This window comes from Rousettus aegyptiacus, unplaced genomic scaffold (genome assembly GCF_014176215.1).
Source record: "Rousettus aegyptiacus isolate mRouAeg1 unplaced genomic scaffold, mRouAeg1.p scaffold_m13_p_16, whole genome shotgun sequence".
NCBI lineage: Eukaryota > Metazoa > Chordata > Mammalia > Chiroptera > Pteropodidae > Rousettus > Rousettus aegyptiacus.
Genome location: NW_023416291.1, coordinates 9394537 through 9412501, shown reverse-complemented (window position 1 = coordinate 9412501; position 17965 = coordinate 9394537). Strand labels below are relative to the sequence as shown.

Here is a 17965-nt window from a genome sequence, read left to right as displayed (position 1 = left end):
TTGATCTTCACCCGGCCTGTTCTCCGGATCGCATGTGTGCAGTACTTCATAGGCTAGACGTCCAATCCATTCAGACCACTGGCTTTTACTGTGACATAAACCCTAAAGAATACTTTCAGTTCCATAGTCAACCTTTTGTAAACCTACTTTGCATCATTCGATTTCTCCAACAAATTAATTTGACATATGAGGCATTGTTAAAATACACACACGTGCACTATGGCGAAAATTAGAACTCATAGAGTATAAAAAACGAAACTATCAAGCCATCCGCTGGAGAACTCTCGACACCTTGAAGGACTTTCCTTTTCCTGACATTTACACTTCTCTCTTGCCTCTCATATGCTGCTCTCAATCTGACAGCTGCCATGGTGATTAGATGACTCACCTGCAAAATCTAAATTCCACATGCTTAATATATCATTTTATGTAAAATGATCTACAGTCATGGAAAGGCTACCTATATTTATACATGAATATATTTGTATATTGGCAACTTATATGTCGCCGTAGTGCGGAGGAAGCCTCAATATGTCAGTCGTATTTGACAGAGGGGACTTACTTATTGCTTTAATTTTTCAAAAGGGACATGATATATTTATATACTTTTGTCTAATTTTAACAAGTGGTGTTCTTTTAAAAAGGGGTGGCGTTTCAAGAAGGGATTTGTTCAGTATCATGGCTATCGATTGGAATTTAGCAAAGAAAGTACGAATATAAACAAGGCTCTCCTGTGCTCATATCTCATCTGCTGTTTCAGTGATTTTGTGTGTAGCCTTCGGCTGTTATATATAAAGGCGAGAGATGTAAAGTGGTATAATGAAATGGTATAAAGTTTAGAACTCGAGCTCTACCACTCAATATTTTTCATCTCTATAAAATAAAGATGAATAAGTTCATTATAGTAATCACATAAATCTGAAAGAATTCTTAGTTTTTTATTTAATAGTCCGTGGAGCAGTAGAAAGCCATATTTATCCTTTTTATATTAAAATACATGCATTTTCTCTAGAAATTATTATGCTTATGGACATTTTAAGAAGTATTTTATAATTATTCAGAGAGCAAGTCAAATGATGGATGATCATCCATTCAGCAAAATCCTCCCAGACGAGAATGCCCTTGCCCTGTGATTGGAACTGGTCCTTGCCTTGAACCCACCTCTCATGCTCCCCCCTCTGACCTCCACCTATACTTTCCGGAGGATTTGACACCTGTCCTCTGATGTTGTTGTTTAGGGAGATAGCCAGGGAAGGTGGAGGAGAAATATAGAATTCAACAGGGTGTTTACAGCCATTTTCCTTTCCTAATTATTCTCCAATAAAATCAAACACATTTCCAGTAGGTGAGACCGAAACTTCTCTGGAACACATAGGTTCAGCTTCGTGCTGTAACTTTGCTGCTGCTTTTCCCAGGTAAGGCTCACCTGGAAATGCATTTTTATCTGATGCTGGCTTTGGAAGATGATAAGGAGGCTATGGAGCGCCTAGTGAACTCATCTCTGTGCTCTTCAATCCCTAACGTGACCTTTTTTTCTCTCTTAGTGTTTCACACTTGTCAATTGCATCTTCATCTTCGGAATCAACATGAAGTTCATCAGAGTTAATGGAATGCAAATAGGTAAGTTATTTCTCAATGAATTTTGTCGTCTCAGTGTCTTAGAAGGATCAGTATTGTTTCCACGGGTGGATAAAATCACCGAGGGCTATTTTAAACAGCGTGAAAATGCAAAACCATCATAAAAACACCCGCTGTTACCCACGCACATTTGCTATATTATTTTCTGGACCTTATGAATATGTATAGATTTTTTGCGTATCATATGTCTGCTCTACTTAAAATATTTTTTAGGTTATCGAAGAATTTCAGATATTATGTAAAATACCAATGGCTATCCAATTTACTACTTGGCCATGATTTAGGCACTGGAGCAAATACATACTTATGTACCCCAAAATTAGAAGAAATGTCCTTAGTTATTAGATTTATAACAACTAAATATATAGTTACACTTTAAAAAAATAATCTTAAGTATAAGAAGGATAGTCTGCATCAACTAAATTATAGGATATCAACATTTTCTTTGCTTTCTGATATATAACATATTGTTTTGAATACTAAATATTTCAATGCAGCTTTGCTCATATCTTTTGTGTATAGACGATGGGAAAAAGAAAAGGTAGGCTCAGATATCATAGCTAATCTTCACATGTTCCAATAATTTAGTTAGTTATATTTCCACCTAGATCATACACCACATGTGTATGATCCTTTGGTTTTAATCACAAATTTTATGTGGAGAGGGGAGAAAGTTCTTTCAAAAGTATCAACAGTTTGTAAATTACTATATATGGAAGTCTTATTTTCATTTCTCTGCTTATATTTGTAACTATAGTAAGATTTTTTTTTAAATATCAATCTTTAACAATAGTTTGAATCTTTTCTTATAAAACCTTAGATATTCACACATCAAAATTAGTAACGAACACAGAAATCAGTTCTATACTGAATGTTAGACTGCTGTTCAAGCTAGATTATTACAGTTCAGTACTACATCAAGCAAAGTATATACTACCGACTTTATTGAAACTCTATATAAAGTATAAAGTTTACACCCTTTTAAAAAGTAATACACTTGTTACATTGTGCATCCAAGATGTTTAAAATTGATCTCCATTTTGTTTTCCTTAGTATACCAATAAGAACACTAATACTTATTATAAATCTATAGATTTCATGTTTGATTTTGCAAACTCGGTATTGTAAAACTGAAGCTAAGAAAGTAAGAGATTCACAACTGTTTGTACCCGTGAATATCATACACTTTTAAATTTATTTGTGTTTGTGGTTGCAAAAGAATGTACTATAATTCCTCCTCTAAAAAACTTAATCCTTTGCTGGGAAATGGAGACTTAAAGTTGTAAAATAACATCTAATATGGCAAGGATTACGGTCAAGTGGACCAGTGGATAATCTAAGAAGGTAAGAGAGAAAATGATTAATGTAGAATTGTGCTTTGGGTGTTGAAGGTAAGACCTGCCAAGGCGGAAAAAGACTTCACTGCTGAGCAATAGACTGAGACGAGGTGGATTCAGGAAGATGTAGCCACATTAAGTTTGGTCTGAAATAATAGATTGGGCCAGGTATACAGGTGAATATTAAATATATCAACATGAGCAAGAAGACTAAAGATTATTACATATGAAAGTTAACTCAGGTCTGACTTTTCTAAGAAGCTCAATTTATTTTAGGAATGAAGTCTAAGCGACTTCTAATTATTAAAGGACTTTAAAGACCATATTGCTATAAACCTATAGAAAATCTTTCTCAGTTCTTAAGATTTTTATTTTTATTTTTTATTGCTAGTATTATTTTATAACTCTTCTAAAACCATTTCTAAAATATACTCTGGAGAAACAGACTTCTTATACCTAATATTTTGATCTATTTGTTTATTTATAAGTCAAAGAAAAATGTTTTGAATGCTTGTAGAGAAAATATCACCCATCAGAAATGATAATTTCTTTATTTCAAAAGTAAATTTTCGACTTTTGAGATCCCTGGAATCTGTGTACAATAAAAGCTACTTTAAATATTTTTTTTTTTCTTAAACAACCGTCTGATTTAACTGAGACTCTGTGCTGACTCCTGCTCGTAGAACGCTTACTGCTTGTGACAAACTGCTAAATTCTAATTCCTTGATCGGTTGTTCATTTCTAAAACTCTTTATGCCAAAATACTTATTATGAAAATGGAATAGAGATCATGTAAATGATATAAGAATAGAATATACCAACTCACTATTTTTAATGAAAAATAAGATATTTGTAAAAATTTGATAAAAGTCACTAAAAAATTGTTCTCTGAGTTTTTAAAACTAAAATTTAAAAAAATGCTAATATCTAAAAGAATTCTGCAAAAATATAATTTTTCTACTGTCTGTGTTTGAGTTCGCTCACTTGACAGAAACCATAACTAGAAAACATATTTCTGTGATATATACCAGAAGTAAAAAGAACTTCATACTTTAGATATTTATTTAAATAAAAGACCTTAAATCATGCTATAACATCTAGATAACTATTGATAAAAGATAAATTGAGGTTCATTCATCTGCCCACTTTAAGATAAATTCTAAATTGATTAGAAATTAAAATATAAAAAATGGAACTACATATGAACTAGAAAAAAACTGGCATAAAATGTTTAATGAGTAAAAATGGGGGGAACAAAGGGGTACAATGAGCTAAGTAAAAACCAAAAAACAAACTGGAAATTAATATTTCCAATTTATATGACAAAAAATGTTTGTATCTACCAAGGGCCCTTAAATATCCAGGAATAAAGGTAAACAACCTGTAGCATAACTGGTAAAGAATGTAAACTAGGCATTCAGAGAAACAAAATAATGTCTCTAAACATATGAAAAATTTCTCAGTCTCACTTCGAATAAAAGGAAGATGAATAAACACTTTATGGCATCAAATTGGCAAAATTCCAAGAGCATAATAAAATATTTTGTTAATGATGCTATGTAGAGATGGGTTGTCTCATAAATTACCGGTGAGTTTGTGGGGAAAAAATAAAAAATTACAGGTATGGAGGAATAGTTAGCAACATCAGCAGAATTGCAGAGTGAATTAACTTGTCAGTTCTACTCCTGTGAATCTATCGCCAAGATACAGTGGCACAAGTATGAAATGACATTCTCATTGTGATATTCTTTTTAATAGCAAATGGTTGAAAAACAACTTACTGTCCCTTTAATAGGGAACTAAATGATTAAATCCTGTATATAATGCAGTGAGATATACTGTAGTCATAAAGAAAAATGAGTATGGTCTTTATATGGTGATATGTGATTTCTGTGTGGAAAATGTGCAGTGTAGAATAGTGGATATACTGTTTTCCAATTATCCGTGTGGGGAGGAAGTGTCAAAATGAAGGAGATGAGATTGGAGGTGAGCCTTTACCTAAATATCTTGTTGTACAGTTTCTAATTTGCAACCTTTTAATAACCTTATATAATCAAAAATAAATAAAAAAATAAAAATAAAAATGAATGAGAAAGTAAAAAGTTCATAACAATCAAAGCTAATAAAACCAACTACCTATCAAAGTTGATTTAAAATATATTTTTCTGTCTAGGTTAATTTAGAACATAATGTATTTTTTTATTCAAACTCAGAGAAATTTGTTCGAAGGAAAAATTAAACTGCAAAGAACTCTTGAAACTTGTTCAGCTTTCTTAATTTATTAGCAAAATCAGCATTACTACATTGAAACTAATTTATAATTAGTTAAAACAAAGAAGTAATAAAAATGACTTATTTTGGAACCAGAATTTTCAGTATAAGAGAAAATAAGCAGGTTTAAAAATAAATAAAATCCTGCTGTAGTGTTTGAATTAGAGATCTGTTATGAACTCACACATTTGCTCTGTTTTTAAAATCCACGTTTCCTAGCTCTTGTCTCTTGCAAAGGCAGTGGTAACTGGCGTCCAGGTTGCGATTCTTCTAAATACCTGTCACCAATAAAAAGAGCAGCATCACTAGATGCAGGAAGACACATGAAAGATTAGCTGAAACATCTCGCTGTGCCAAAAAAAAAAAAAAAAAAAAAAAAAGAAAGGAAAACAAGAATGCTATCATAAGGAAAAAGTTTATATCAAAAGAGAGCAGATAATAAACAAGATAATCAGGCACTATAAAATATTTTCATGAGAAATGTTTAATAAGCAGTATTTTTATATAAACTTTAATTCAACTTAACAAAAGGGAACTCGATGCACTAGCCATCTGGACTTCAAGTCCGGCCTGACCACAGCCACCTCCACCCTCACCATCACCGCCACTACTGATCCTAGCTCACTGAAGCCAGTTTATATTCTGGACAATGAAGGTGGGGTACGTCACCAAAACAAAGGTCATTTCCAAAAAGAATTTGGGGAACAGAGTTGGGGGAAAATGCAATGATCTATCTCTTCATTTCTTTCTGCAGCATTACATTTATTTCTTCTACATGGGTCTTCTTCCTACATTTCTAGTGCAGGTTTTCCTTCGTCGATGCATTTGATTAACTTGCTCATTTATTGGTTTTGGTTACCTGTCCGTAGAAACTGGAAAACAATTATAGTGCAACAGATAATTTAATATCAAGGAAGTAGCTGTCAGTGCAGTAACCAACTTGTACAGCGCCACGCGCACCGGCTTAACTGACTCTCGTGAAATCCTATGCGGTAGAACCTGTTATGACTCCCATTCTACACATGAGATCAATCAGTTAGAGAGGTCAGGAGACTTGACCGAGTTAGAGGCAGTAGCTGAGCAAGGTGAGAAACCCTGACAGAGGCATCCTTGCTCAGGACCAGCCCCGACAGCATATTTTTGTAGTTAGCTGACTCCCCTCGGCTCTCTCCCGGAAGATGATAATCATTCCCATAGCTGCTTCTTTTTAACTTAGTGAATGTGTTGGAAAAAAAAAAAATCTCAAATTTTTATCTCATATAGATAAAAAGAGTGAGTTTAAGGAAAAATAATGTACACTTTGTCCTCTTTCTGTGTCTTGATTTGTCACTTAAAATCTGCTGTTCTTTGTTAAGGGACCTTCGATGGGGCTTATACCTCCTTTTTAGTCGATTTAAGAATTCATGTGCTTAAAATATCAGTGGTCTCCATAGAGAGAGACATTTTCAGGTGATACTAATGAATGACTTATTTTTTCCCCCAGTTCTCTATTTTAAAACGAATTATTATTTTAATAGATGGTAGGTAATGCCACCTTTTATGTTACAGTTAAACAATGTGTAACATTCACAAAGTGTACATGGCATAAGCTTTCTCTTGTTATTGTTTGAAAGGTTTCTAATTTATTCTTTTTATTAGATCTTCAAAAAACGCTGAAAATTAAAAAAATGTGAAATTTTCAAATTAAGTCGTACTACAGACGACTTCAAGTTCTTTGCATTGGAGAGTAGTGTATTAACACATTGAAATGAATGAAACAGTTTTAAGCAAAACCATTAAACAAATAATTATAACAATCTTAACAATTAGGTGAAGTTAAAGAGCACTGTAAACACTGCTGGATAAATTCTTCTGCTGTGATCCGATGTGTTATTTTTAAACAAATTATCAGTGGCAAGGAAAGCTTTTGGAAAAATGGTCTTTTCTTTTTAAGTTCCAGTGGGAAAATGCACTTTTAAGTAATTTCTCCTTAAAATGGCATATTCGTGATAATTTATTTATATAAAAATATGTGGCATACTTAATTTTACAATGTGTTGAAGGTAGCATATTTCCTTACAAAGATACGTCATATGCGACTTTATGTATATATTTTGATTTTATAGTAGGAGGAGGTGGTGCATTATTTCTCTTTATATTTCTGAATCTATGTAATAATATTTTTAGATTTATATTATAATTATATTATATTTGGACAAATATTTTTGCTAATAATATAATTTTCATATTTATAAATTATTAACTTGGAATAATATTATCTTAAAATTCTCAAGTTTTTGTATTCCTGTGCACACACAGATAAAATGGGGCCACTTGAACACATGCATTTAATTATCATTATTACTACAATCATCTGTTGAACACTAAATTTCCGTATACCATGCATGCTTACCCCAGAAGGAAAGTGTTACTCTTTGTAATTTGTGGCACTTTTGTCTGATTAACATTTGCCTCTTTTGAATTATAGACAAGTTTTAATAATAACCTTATGATTAGTGAATGACTTTTCCTAACTTTAAATAGTAATGGAAAAGAACATAGATGTCAAGTATATTAGAATAGGATCTCTAGCTAATTAAATTAAATTAGCTACCATTTTTGAGCAAATATACAAAGAATTTTCATATACTTTACCTCCTGTGATAGCTGCAGAAACTCTGTGAGGTTGCTGTTAGTCTTCTTAACTCCATTTTACAGATGGGAAAAGTGAATTTTAGAGATTACATGAGTCATTTAAGGTCATATAGCTAATAACTTGGATTCAGACTAAGTTCAGATTCTAGGTCTAGTTTCTTTCTGATCCTACTGTAGAATACTGTATTATTGGAAAAATATAAGCGTGATCATATGTAGATAGTAAGTACTCTAAGCTTGATATTTCTTCAAATTTTGATATGGTGCTTGTTAAAAAGAAATTTAATTATATAAAATGTGCTATTAAATTTTGAAACAGAACATCCAATCAGTTTTCTTGTACCATGAATCTCATTTAAACTGTTTCTTCCATTGCAATTCAGAATCACTGTGACTCCTTATATACACACATATATTTATCTAAATAAATATATTGTATTTAATTTACATATACACATTTATATTACATTATATTACATTTATTTATTTGTTTGTTTTTGAGCCCTTTAAATTAGAATTTAAGTCGAACAAAATATTTAGGATCAAGTGCTTCCCATTTTTTTAATCGATTCTACCATATACCATAACGCCTTGTCATTCCTGTGAATGAATAAAGCAAAAGAGTCACCGAGAGCTATTAATTAACTAGTGGCGCTAAACTGGGGAACAACTGTCATATGAGTACCGGGAAACACTTTAACTAGTAGTATCTCTTGCACATTCAAATCCCACATGAGCAGCATGAAAAGTACACTGCTGGAGTCACAATTCACAGCTGCCATGCCCTATGCCCAGGAGAAGCTCAACACAGATTGAAATGACTGCAAACTGTGATAACCACATGCAAACATCCTCAGGTAGATCACCATTTCTGTTATTTATACTTGTAACAAGATTTGGAATAGTAAGTTTACACAGGCAAGTTGTGTTTTATATGGCAACTCATAAAATAAATCAGAGTGCTTTAAATCCCTGGGCAAATTTGAAACCCAATGTGGAAAAAAAAGATACAGTCAAACAGGGTTTTTTGATATTCGAGATGATTTTCTGATAATATATTATTTGCTTTATAGAGCTATAGGGAACATTCTCGATCAAAGTGGCAATGGTAGGCAATAACAATGGGCCATCCTCTGTGGAATGCTGCACCTAACTTGTGAATTATTTCTTTTCATATGAGTTTTGGAGAATAGATATCCTTGAATCATATATTGCCATCTACCAATAAAATTCAAAACAAATTATAGCAAGAGAGTCACTTATACATTTCATGAAAATTATTAGAGTAAAAAAGAAAGGTATAGTATTTAATTCATGATAGTCAACACTGATTTTTTATTTATTAAATTCTATTTTATTTATTGATATAAAAATTATAGTTAGTGAAAGTCAAATAGTATAGAAAACTTGCAAAAATTTTTATTCCCATGCATTCCTTTCTGAATAACAGTTCTACTACCCCTCCTTAGAAGCAGTGATTTTTAGATGTCTATATTTTAGGTTTTCTTGTTTTTATGCACAATGCTAACTATTCTTTATATTAATTAGCATTTTTTTGAAATGTGAATATTAACTTTTTTTTTGTTTTGAGATTAAAAACATGTAGAAGTCATGTCACTTATTTCTCTTTAATTTCAGATAAATATATGATAATTTCAGTCACTTTTATAATCAAATCATATTCTGGAAAATAAATTCCTATTTCATTGGTTCATATTTCTATTTACTGTTATGAAAAACCTCAAACATACAAAAAATATAGCTGGTTCTAGACATTTCTTTGTATTTGTTTATTGAATCATGTCCTAATAAACTGGGATATGATTATAAAAGCATGGGGAAATAAATGCGATTATATGCTGGGTCATGAGCAAGTTATTAAGTGACTGTAGCAAGATGTAGGCGTGTATGATATGGGTGAGAATGAGGAGAGACAAAAGAAAGCCAACCAAATAAGACAGAAAGTGAATCCGCTCCAAAATAATCATCATTGACATGCTTCTTATATTAAAATTAGCATTATTTTAATTGTTTATCTCAGTTTTAAGTTAACACTAGCCAATTTGAAAACAAGAATGGCTGTGGAATTAATTTTTTTTCAGGAGATAATAAAAATAGTAATTATAGGCACAATTTATGAAGACAAGCTATCTATATTAAAATATGCTATCCGGCACTTACAAAGATATATAACTTTGGACAAATTATATAAAATTTTTGTTTTTTAGTTTTCTTAACTATAAAATATGAAATAGGATCATCTTCATAGGACTTAAAAACAAAAGAAAAACTTTTCTTGACCCCAATTAATTGTCTAGTTATTTTCACCTTTCTTTACCTTTAGAACATAATTCTGTGAAAGAATCTGTATTCGCTAATTCTAATTCTCATCTTACCACTTCATGAAAACCAATTTCTGTCAAGCTTTTGTATAACTACTGCACAGGACAGCTCTAGCCAGAGATGCCTCCCCGTCTCAGCTTCTGTGCATCTCCATGCAATGTGACTTTAGTGTTCCCAGCATCAGCCCCTTTTGCAAACCTTGAATCTGGTGCGCTTCCCGTAGTAAGAACCTAGAGCGTTTACTTTTGGCTGTTGGCTATGCAGTGCGGAAGCTCGGAAAGATGATAAACTCTTGGTGGAGACTGAACCAAGCGTGAAGAAGCCTATATGTACAAAATACGAAAGTGAACAACATACTTATAAATACATAACTTCAGTAGACTTACTTCTTTCAATTTTATTTGATTCTAGGCTATGGCCCTCTAGAGTTGGACTTTGGCTGCATCTGCCCCGGCGTTATCAGCTTCTTAAATGCAGATTTCAGTATCTTACTTCTGGGAAAGTCTGCATCTCTAGCCAGTTGTGTTCTGTTTTTGCATTATTTATTTATTTATCTATCTATTTATTCATTTAAATGGAAATACAAAAACAGAACACAACCTGCTTTATTTATTTATCTATCATCTATCTATCTATCTATCTATCTATCTATCTATCTATCTATCTGTCTGTTTTAGATAAAGACAGACTATGTCAGATGATTTCTGCTATTTGTTTTAGATAAAGACAGACTAGGTCAGATGATTTCTGCCTGCATTCACATCTATTCACCTCCTTCTCCAGAAGCAAAACCAAACCTCGGAACGTGACATACAACTTGTGTTTCTCAGCATTTTCTTTGGAGAAGGATAGTGACGGTACCCAGAGTTGTATAGCAAAATGAAAAGAGAGCTTGAGTGAGGGTATCAGTAATGTGCATGGGACAGTCGAGTCACGTGAGAAAGGACAGAAGAAAAGCCAATGACGCTATGGAGCGGTATCTGAAATAACTATGTCACATCAAAACTACCAGTAGTTTTATACCTTATAATGAAGTGCGGTATTAGTATATTAGAATCCTTAAAACTGATTACCAGCCTGGAAAGGTGGACAAGCGGAATCCTAGGTACCCAAGGGAGAGCTCCACAGAGACAGGCACCGTCTTACTTATCTCTTTGTTCCCACCAGCCTATTCAAGTTCTTGCATCTGATAGTGACTCAGTAAATGTTTATTGAGTATGGACAAGTACATGTAAAACGTTGTCAGTCTTTATGTAAAAATATGTAGGCAAGCAGACATTTTTAGTTGTGTTTGAGAAATTCTCAGTAATGTAGTTTAGCTTAGTCTAGGTGATAATGAAAGTCAAGGTATCAAGATTGAAAAGGAACAGAACATTTGCTACTGTATTAATATCTTCTCGTTGCAGAATTTAATAAATAGAAGATAAACATTATGTAAGAGACTTAAGGAGATGATTTTTTCAAGATATGAGGGTGTCAACTTTGTAATAGAAAGCGTGTATATTCAGAGAATTGATAGGCTTTTCAGCGCATCTCAGATCACACCAAGGTGCTTAGGCAATTTTCTCTCGAGAGAATGAATAAGGGCAAATTTTTCTTGTATAAATAATAATGGGATTATTTTATTTGAGGAACACTTTGTTTTAATTATTTAGTATTCTTAAATATACTCATGGATTGAAAATGGGAAATTTACGTTCTGAGATCCTTGCTAGTGAATATTTCAAACTATTGTGAGTATATTTGAACAGGCCATTTGATTTGACGTGTCTACCAACGTGTACTACAGTTCCTCATCCTGGTTAGGAACGAATTATTTAGTAAACTCAGATGTTGCCTTCAGAAATAACCATTGTGTATCGATCAAAAGCAAGCTCCCTTTTGCGTCGGAGGATGCTGACACAGTGAGGAAGAAAGGAATTTTGGAACCAGCGGCACAGCTGCACAAGGCATTAATAGCAGCGGCAAGAGGCCGGGGTGGCAGGTGCAACTGGCTAGAAATTGGGAAAGGCACGCTGTGCTATTTAAAGAAGAAAGTTCAATCCATATCCTTACCCATTGTGGAGACAAACTAGATTTGTTGCAATTAATAGGCAATGCTTAGAAATTGGATATAGTTCAGAAAAGGTTGGAGAGACAGCGAGCTCAAAAATCAAAGCAAGGAACAGGAAGTTTTAAGGAAGCTGAGCTGAGTTTCTGTAAGCTTTGGGTAAAGAATTAGGTATCTGTTGCTTGCCATGTAAAACCTGTGAGAAGGTTCCACCTGTCTAGAGATTATTAAATGGATATTAATAAAGATACATTTGCTTTTTTATGTATTTAACATCTAACTATAAACCTAGATTGAGGATCGAGTTAAAAAGGGGTGAGTTTAATGTCTGAAATAGTCTAAATAGAATATTACAGCTCTTGGTAAGGAAAGGGAAAAAAAGAAGGAAGGAAGATGAGAGGGAGGGAAGGAGAGAAACAGAGGGAGGAGGGAAGGAAAAAAGAAAGAAAAGAACAATTTTTATTTCTTTTGTAGCCTAGGCCACCATATTCTTCTCAACCAATGGCAAGTAATAATAACATTGTTTTGACTCCTAAATATTTCAGCTTTTATTCTCAAGTACAGCAATTATTTTTATGTAAATATGTGTTTGTGTCTGAGCGTGAAAGGGAAAATGACAGCTGTTTTTGAATCAGCATCAATTGTTGAGAATGAAAATAATTGAAAGAAACTTTAACTTAATATTTTATTTACGTATTTTAAATCAATACTATTTTATCAGATTAATTTATAGATATTTATTTTGGGATATTGCACTGTTTTATTTGCATTACGAAAGCTTTTTAAATTAATTAGAAGCTCTCATTTTATGCACCAGACTAGTTTAAGAAGCATATTATTACCTATTCGTGTAAATTTTTAAAAAGATGACCTTTGTTATCAGTATTCTATCATTCTCAGGTAATGGTAGGTAGAACAGACTAATTTTAAGCAATCTGTTTCTTACAACAGACTGAGGTGGGGAACACTAGGTAGTTAGACTGGGAGAATGCCTAAAGAGTCCTCACGGCATAGCTTTAGATAATACTACACCCCTTCTCCATCCCCCTCAAGGACTGAGAAACCATGAAAGGAGAAAACCGGATGTGCTGCTAATGCACACTGAGCAGGTAATTTAGACTTTGGACAAAGGGTTCTAGTTGGCTATTAATTTCATTTCATTTAAAACTGTTCGAATTTGTTTAGATTTGCATCTGATACCCTCCTCTATCACTACTGCGTGATTTAAACTGTATTTTACACAGCGAACACCGAAGAACATTTTGTTTGAAATGATCATGTTGAATCAGTTTCCCAGGGAATGTATCTGTGGTGATAATGATTGCTTCAAATTAGTCTGTTCTACCTACCATTACCTGAGAATAATAGAATACTGATAGTAAAGGTATTCTCTTTAAAAATGTGTCACCTGGTGTTGTCAAAGCAAACAATATTGACAGAATGCTTAGAACTTATCCTAATCGCTGTTTACCTTAAACTGTCAAACAAGATTAGCTCTATTTCAGCATCCTTTTCTCGTATGTTGAATTGTTTAAGATTCACACATAAATATTTTATTTACTTTCTATAACCAATCTCTCAACTCTTTCACTTCCGGTACCTAAATCAGAAACTTGACTTTGTTCTTGAGTTTCTCTCTCACACACAGTTCCCAGTCATTATTCTTAATTTGTCTTTAGCACTCCACCTTTCTAATACTACTGGAAATAAATCTAGAAGGAATTCTCAAGTCTGATTTGCATTAATGTCAAAGTCTTCTAATTTCTTTTTATGCTTTTAATTGTATATTTCTCAAATCTAGCTATCATACCTACTCTAGAGCAATGAATTAAAATAAAATCTATTTAGTGCCATTTGTCTAGTCATTTTGTAATTCAAGACCGTATTTTGACCTTTTTTTATTTTGTAGTTTCTGGATATAGAATTCATTTTTCAGGAGGAGGGAGAGATGGGTAATAGAACAAAGAAATCACATTTGATTAAGGCAGTTTACAATGTAAAATTCCATGGCTTCAAATTAGTGTATGTATTTTTCTCTTTTTGACTTGATCTTTGGAATCTCTCCACTATTTTTATCACTACTGCTCCCAGCCCACGTGTAAGTACCGCCTCCCGCCAGGAAGCACGTGCACCAGAAGCGCCGACTGGTTCCTTTTCATTTCTCTGAGCACATCTGGTTCTTTGTGTTCACCACGCTGCTGTTCGCGCCGTTTCCTCAGCCTGTAATTCTTCTGCCGTCCTCCCTCACATGACTGATCCCTCACGACTTTTAAGATTCACGTAGATATTCTCTAATCCAGAAAGCTTTCCTTAACCATTTGAAAGTATTTATCGCTAAGAACGAGATTAAAAATAATAATAATAAAAAAAGTGTCCTCAGTGTTTAAATGGTCGTTAGTGTGTTCTCTAGCATTGCGTTTGCCGAGCATTATTGTGCTTACAGTCCTCATGTCTGATTCCTTCTAACTGTGAGCTTTTTGAGGATCAAGACCATTATTATTCATCTTGTTTTTTCTGTCACTGGCTTTGGTTTTGGTACATGCTAGGGATGCATTTCCCCAATTAATAGATAAAAAGAAAAATAAAATTTGACAAAATATAGTTCTGCTTTTTTGAAATCACTTTTAATTGATTAATTTTGCAGTGTTTTCTAATTAAAGAATAAGGCTACATAGTTGGTAATATATATCCAATATTATTTATATATTATATATATATATCATATGATATCTGTATAACCAAAATGTCTTAATTTCTGCAATATTACTTTATTCCTAATGCCTAGAAGATATTATTCCTGATACTAAGAAGATATTTCATATCTTTTGAAGGCAGTTGGTGATAGATATATTTTCTTTTCGAAAAATGTTGACTGATTAATCATCATCATTTATTAAATAACTAAAATACGACATAGGATATTTTAAGGGATAAGGCTGAGGAGGAGAAATTCCCAGGTGAATTGACCTTGCAGTAGACATTCCTTGACTTGAACGGGTCCCACTGGCCTCCCTGAATCGCTAATAACTCAGCTGTCCCCTGTCTGACCTGGTGATTCTCTTTGGGCAGCTTTCACATTTATTTCTGCTCATACCTTTTATTTGCCCTCAGAAATTAATAAGCCTTGCAGCTCACCATAAAGAGTTCTACTCTTGGGAAACTGAGGGTTTTTTTTTTTTTTTTTTTTTTTGCTTCTATCACTCTTTGATACTTCTATAGATAATCGTGATTTTTATATTATAACTTTTCTTCTGGTGTTCCATGGAAATCAAGTTTATCTAAATCCTTTTATGTCATAACAGTATTATTTTCAAGTTTATTTTCACTTACAGATGTGATTTTTGTTTGTTTTTCAGTTCTCCTGCTTTGTATTTTATTTTTAATTTGTACTGTCCTTTCAAAGCTGTGAACATGTCAATAGATCTTTAGCTTACTTTTGAAAATGAGAGTTGTACACATTCTCCTACTTTGTTGCTACATTTTAATGATATGTCCTTATTTTCTCTTGAACCATTAGTTTAATTTCATCACTTTCATCTCATAATCTGTATGGAGTGTGAATGGAAAAGGGGCTGTATGCTAAATGACAAGTGACCAAAAATAACTTCACAGAGTAATCTGATCAGAAATTGCTAACCTGGCAGGTCATGGTGGGCAGTCATGCCTCAGGTCTAAAAAAGATTTAGCTTTATGTTAAGCAAGCCATGTCCATTGTTCTCTTGCATCTAGGTTAACACACCTTTGAAATGCCAGGAGCAGTCCTCTTTTTCAGACCCCTTGGAGGGATAACCGCCCTCAAGAGAGCACATAATGCTGTTAACTATCCTGTAACTCCCTCATAGAGATGTCCCCTTCTGGCTTCTCCCATCGTCATGTAATCTTCCTTCCTTTCTCTTCTTAATTTTAAATGTTTAAAAAGAACTGCAAAACTGTCTGTCATTCACCAGAGCATTTGAGATCTTGTTTCCAGGCATGGTGTTAGTTTGGCCCAAATAAACTCATTAAAATTCTCTACAGGTTTGGACCTTTCTTACATTGACAGAGATTAAACAAAACCCTTTTATGTTTCCCAGATTTAAATGAGGTGCATCTCTCCAGGCTGTTCGGAGGAGTAAGTGGCAGTATCTCCACCTCTATGCTCCCAGGATCCCTCCTCTGTTTTAGAGGGGTGCAATGCCCTTACTTTTCGGTTGCTTTCCTCTGATTTAGGAGAATTCTCTGCCTCCATTGTACGCTCCAGTCTTATGTCTATATAGCATCTGCCTTCCAAGGTGACAGTCTTAATGTTATATGCTTTTACTGGTAAAGTACTTCCTGAAATCATCCTCCTGTGGGCTCTACTCCAGTCTAATATCAGGATCTTTTTATTTTTCTGATTGTTCCAGCCCTGTTTATCTTATGTTTCTGTTTTTGTGAACTTCTTTTAGAGTTAGGCATTACAGTCTTCAATAATTTGCATGCTGTGTATTTCCAAAGTTCTCAGAAGTTTAGATTGTCAAAATTATCTTCCCATGAAACATGCTGTATATGTTGTTTTCTGTTTAAGCACTACTTGAAGCTTGTTAGGACTTTACTAAATCTCCACTCAGAATTTGGCATTTTAAAAAACAATTCGTGTTTTATTTTGTTCTGTCTGTTGTGTTTTTGGTTCTCCAGACTGTAGAGCACATCAGTAACTTTCTTTTACTCTTGGTATTGGATTGGTTTAAGAATGTCTGTTTTATAATGCAGAGGTGTCATGCTTACCAACACACGTCCTATCAAAGAAACTCAAGCGTAACATATTTGATTAGAACGATGAGCCTTACAAACGTAGATTTATGTCTTCAAAGTGGCAACAAAGGCAGCATAGCATCCTGGCGTTGAAACCAGATGAGGTTTAAAATGCATTTGATAAATTCTTTCGTTCACGAGTGATAAGTGATGCTACACGGACATCATTAATATCATCAGCTTTCTATTTTTCTTTGGCTAAAGGAACGCAAAAACAAAAACCTGCTCTATATTTGTTAAAATTTGTGAGTTTCAGAGATAGAAGTATTTCCTCAAACTCATGGGCTTCAGAAGGGATCTTCTATCACTTATTATATTCAATATCATATGCTAGAGTTTCAAATCAGCACCAAAAAGGAATTAAGAGTTACAAAGAACAGAAATAAAGAAAGAACATTGTTATCTGTAGAGGACATTGTTGACATAAAAACTTCCAAACTTGTAGAGTATTTTTATACAAGTTTATTGGAGCCCAAGTGATGACATGCTGGGAGGCACGATCTCTTTGGAGAATGGGAGAATGAAGGTTTTGTAGTTTCTTTTATGCACTTGGAATACAGGAGGGGAAATAAGGAAGAGAACAAGAAAGTAGAAGAAAGCGAGGCACAGGACAGTTAAGATTGTGCAACCTCCCTGCGTGGTCGCACCTTCCAGCAGTCTGGAAAAAAGAATTAATTGCCTTTGGCATTTCAAAGGTGTGTTAACCTAAATGCACAGAAACAAAAGACAGAGTCGGCTTAAAAACCTTTTACTAAAGATGTTACAGCTAACTGTGGGAGGTGAACACACAGTGTAAGTATATATATGCCTTACTGTTAAAGTGTATAGCTGAAGCTGATTGGAGTTCATTAACTAATGTCACCATAAAAATATAAATTAAAAAAAAAAAAAAAAAGAAGTTACAGGCCTGAGATGAGAG

At 33.5% G+C, this 17965-nt stretch overlaps 1 long non-coding RNA gene across 1 annotated transcript in view; it reads left to right on the top strand.

Annotated features, from left to right (window-relative positions):
- The window catches only part of LOC107516241, a 600835-nt gene that overhangs the window by 378464 nt on the left and 204406 nt on the right, over positions 1–17965 (top strand). Inside the window, exon 5 of the long non-coding RNA XR_001598236.2 lies at positions 1545–1620. This is a non-coding gene — a long non-coding RNA (uncharacterized LOC107516241). The remainder of the gene's footprint in view (positions 1–1544; positions 1621–17965) is intronic.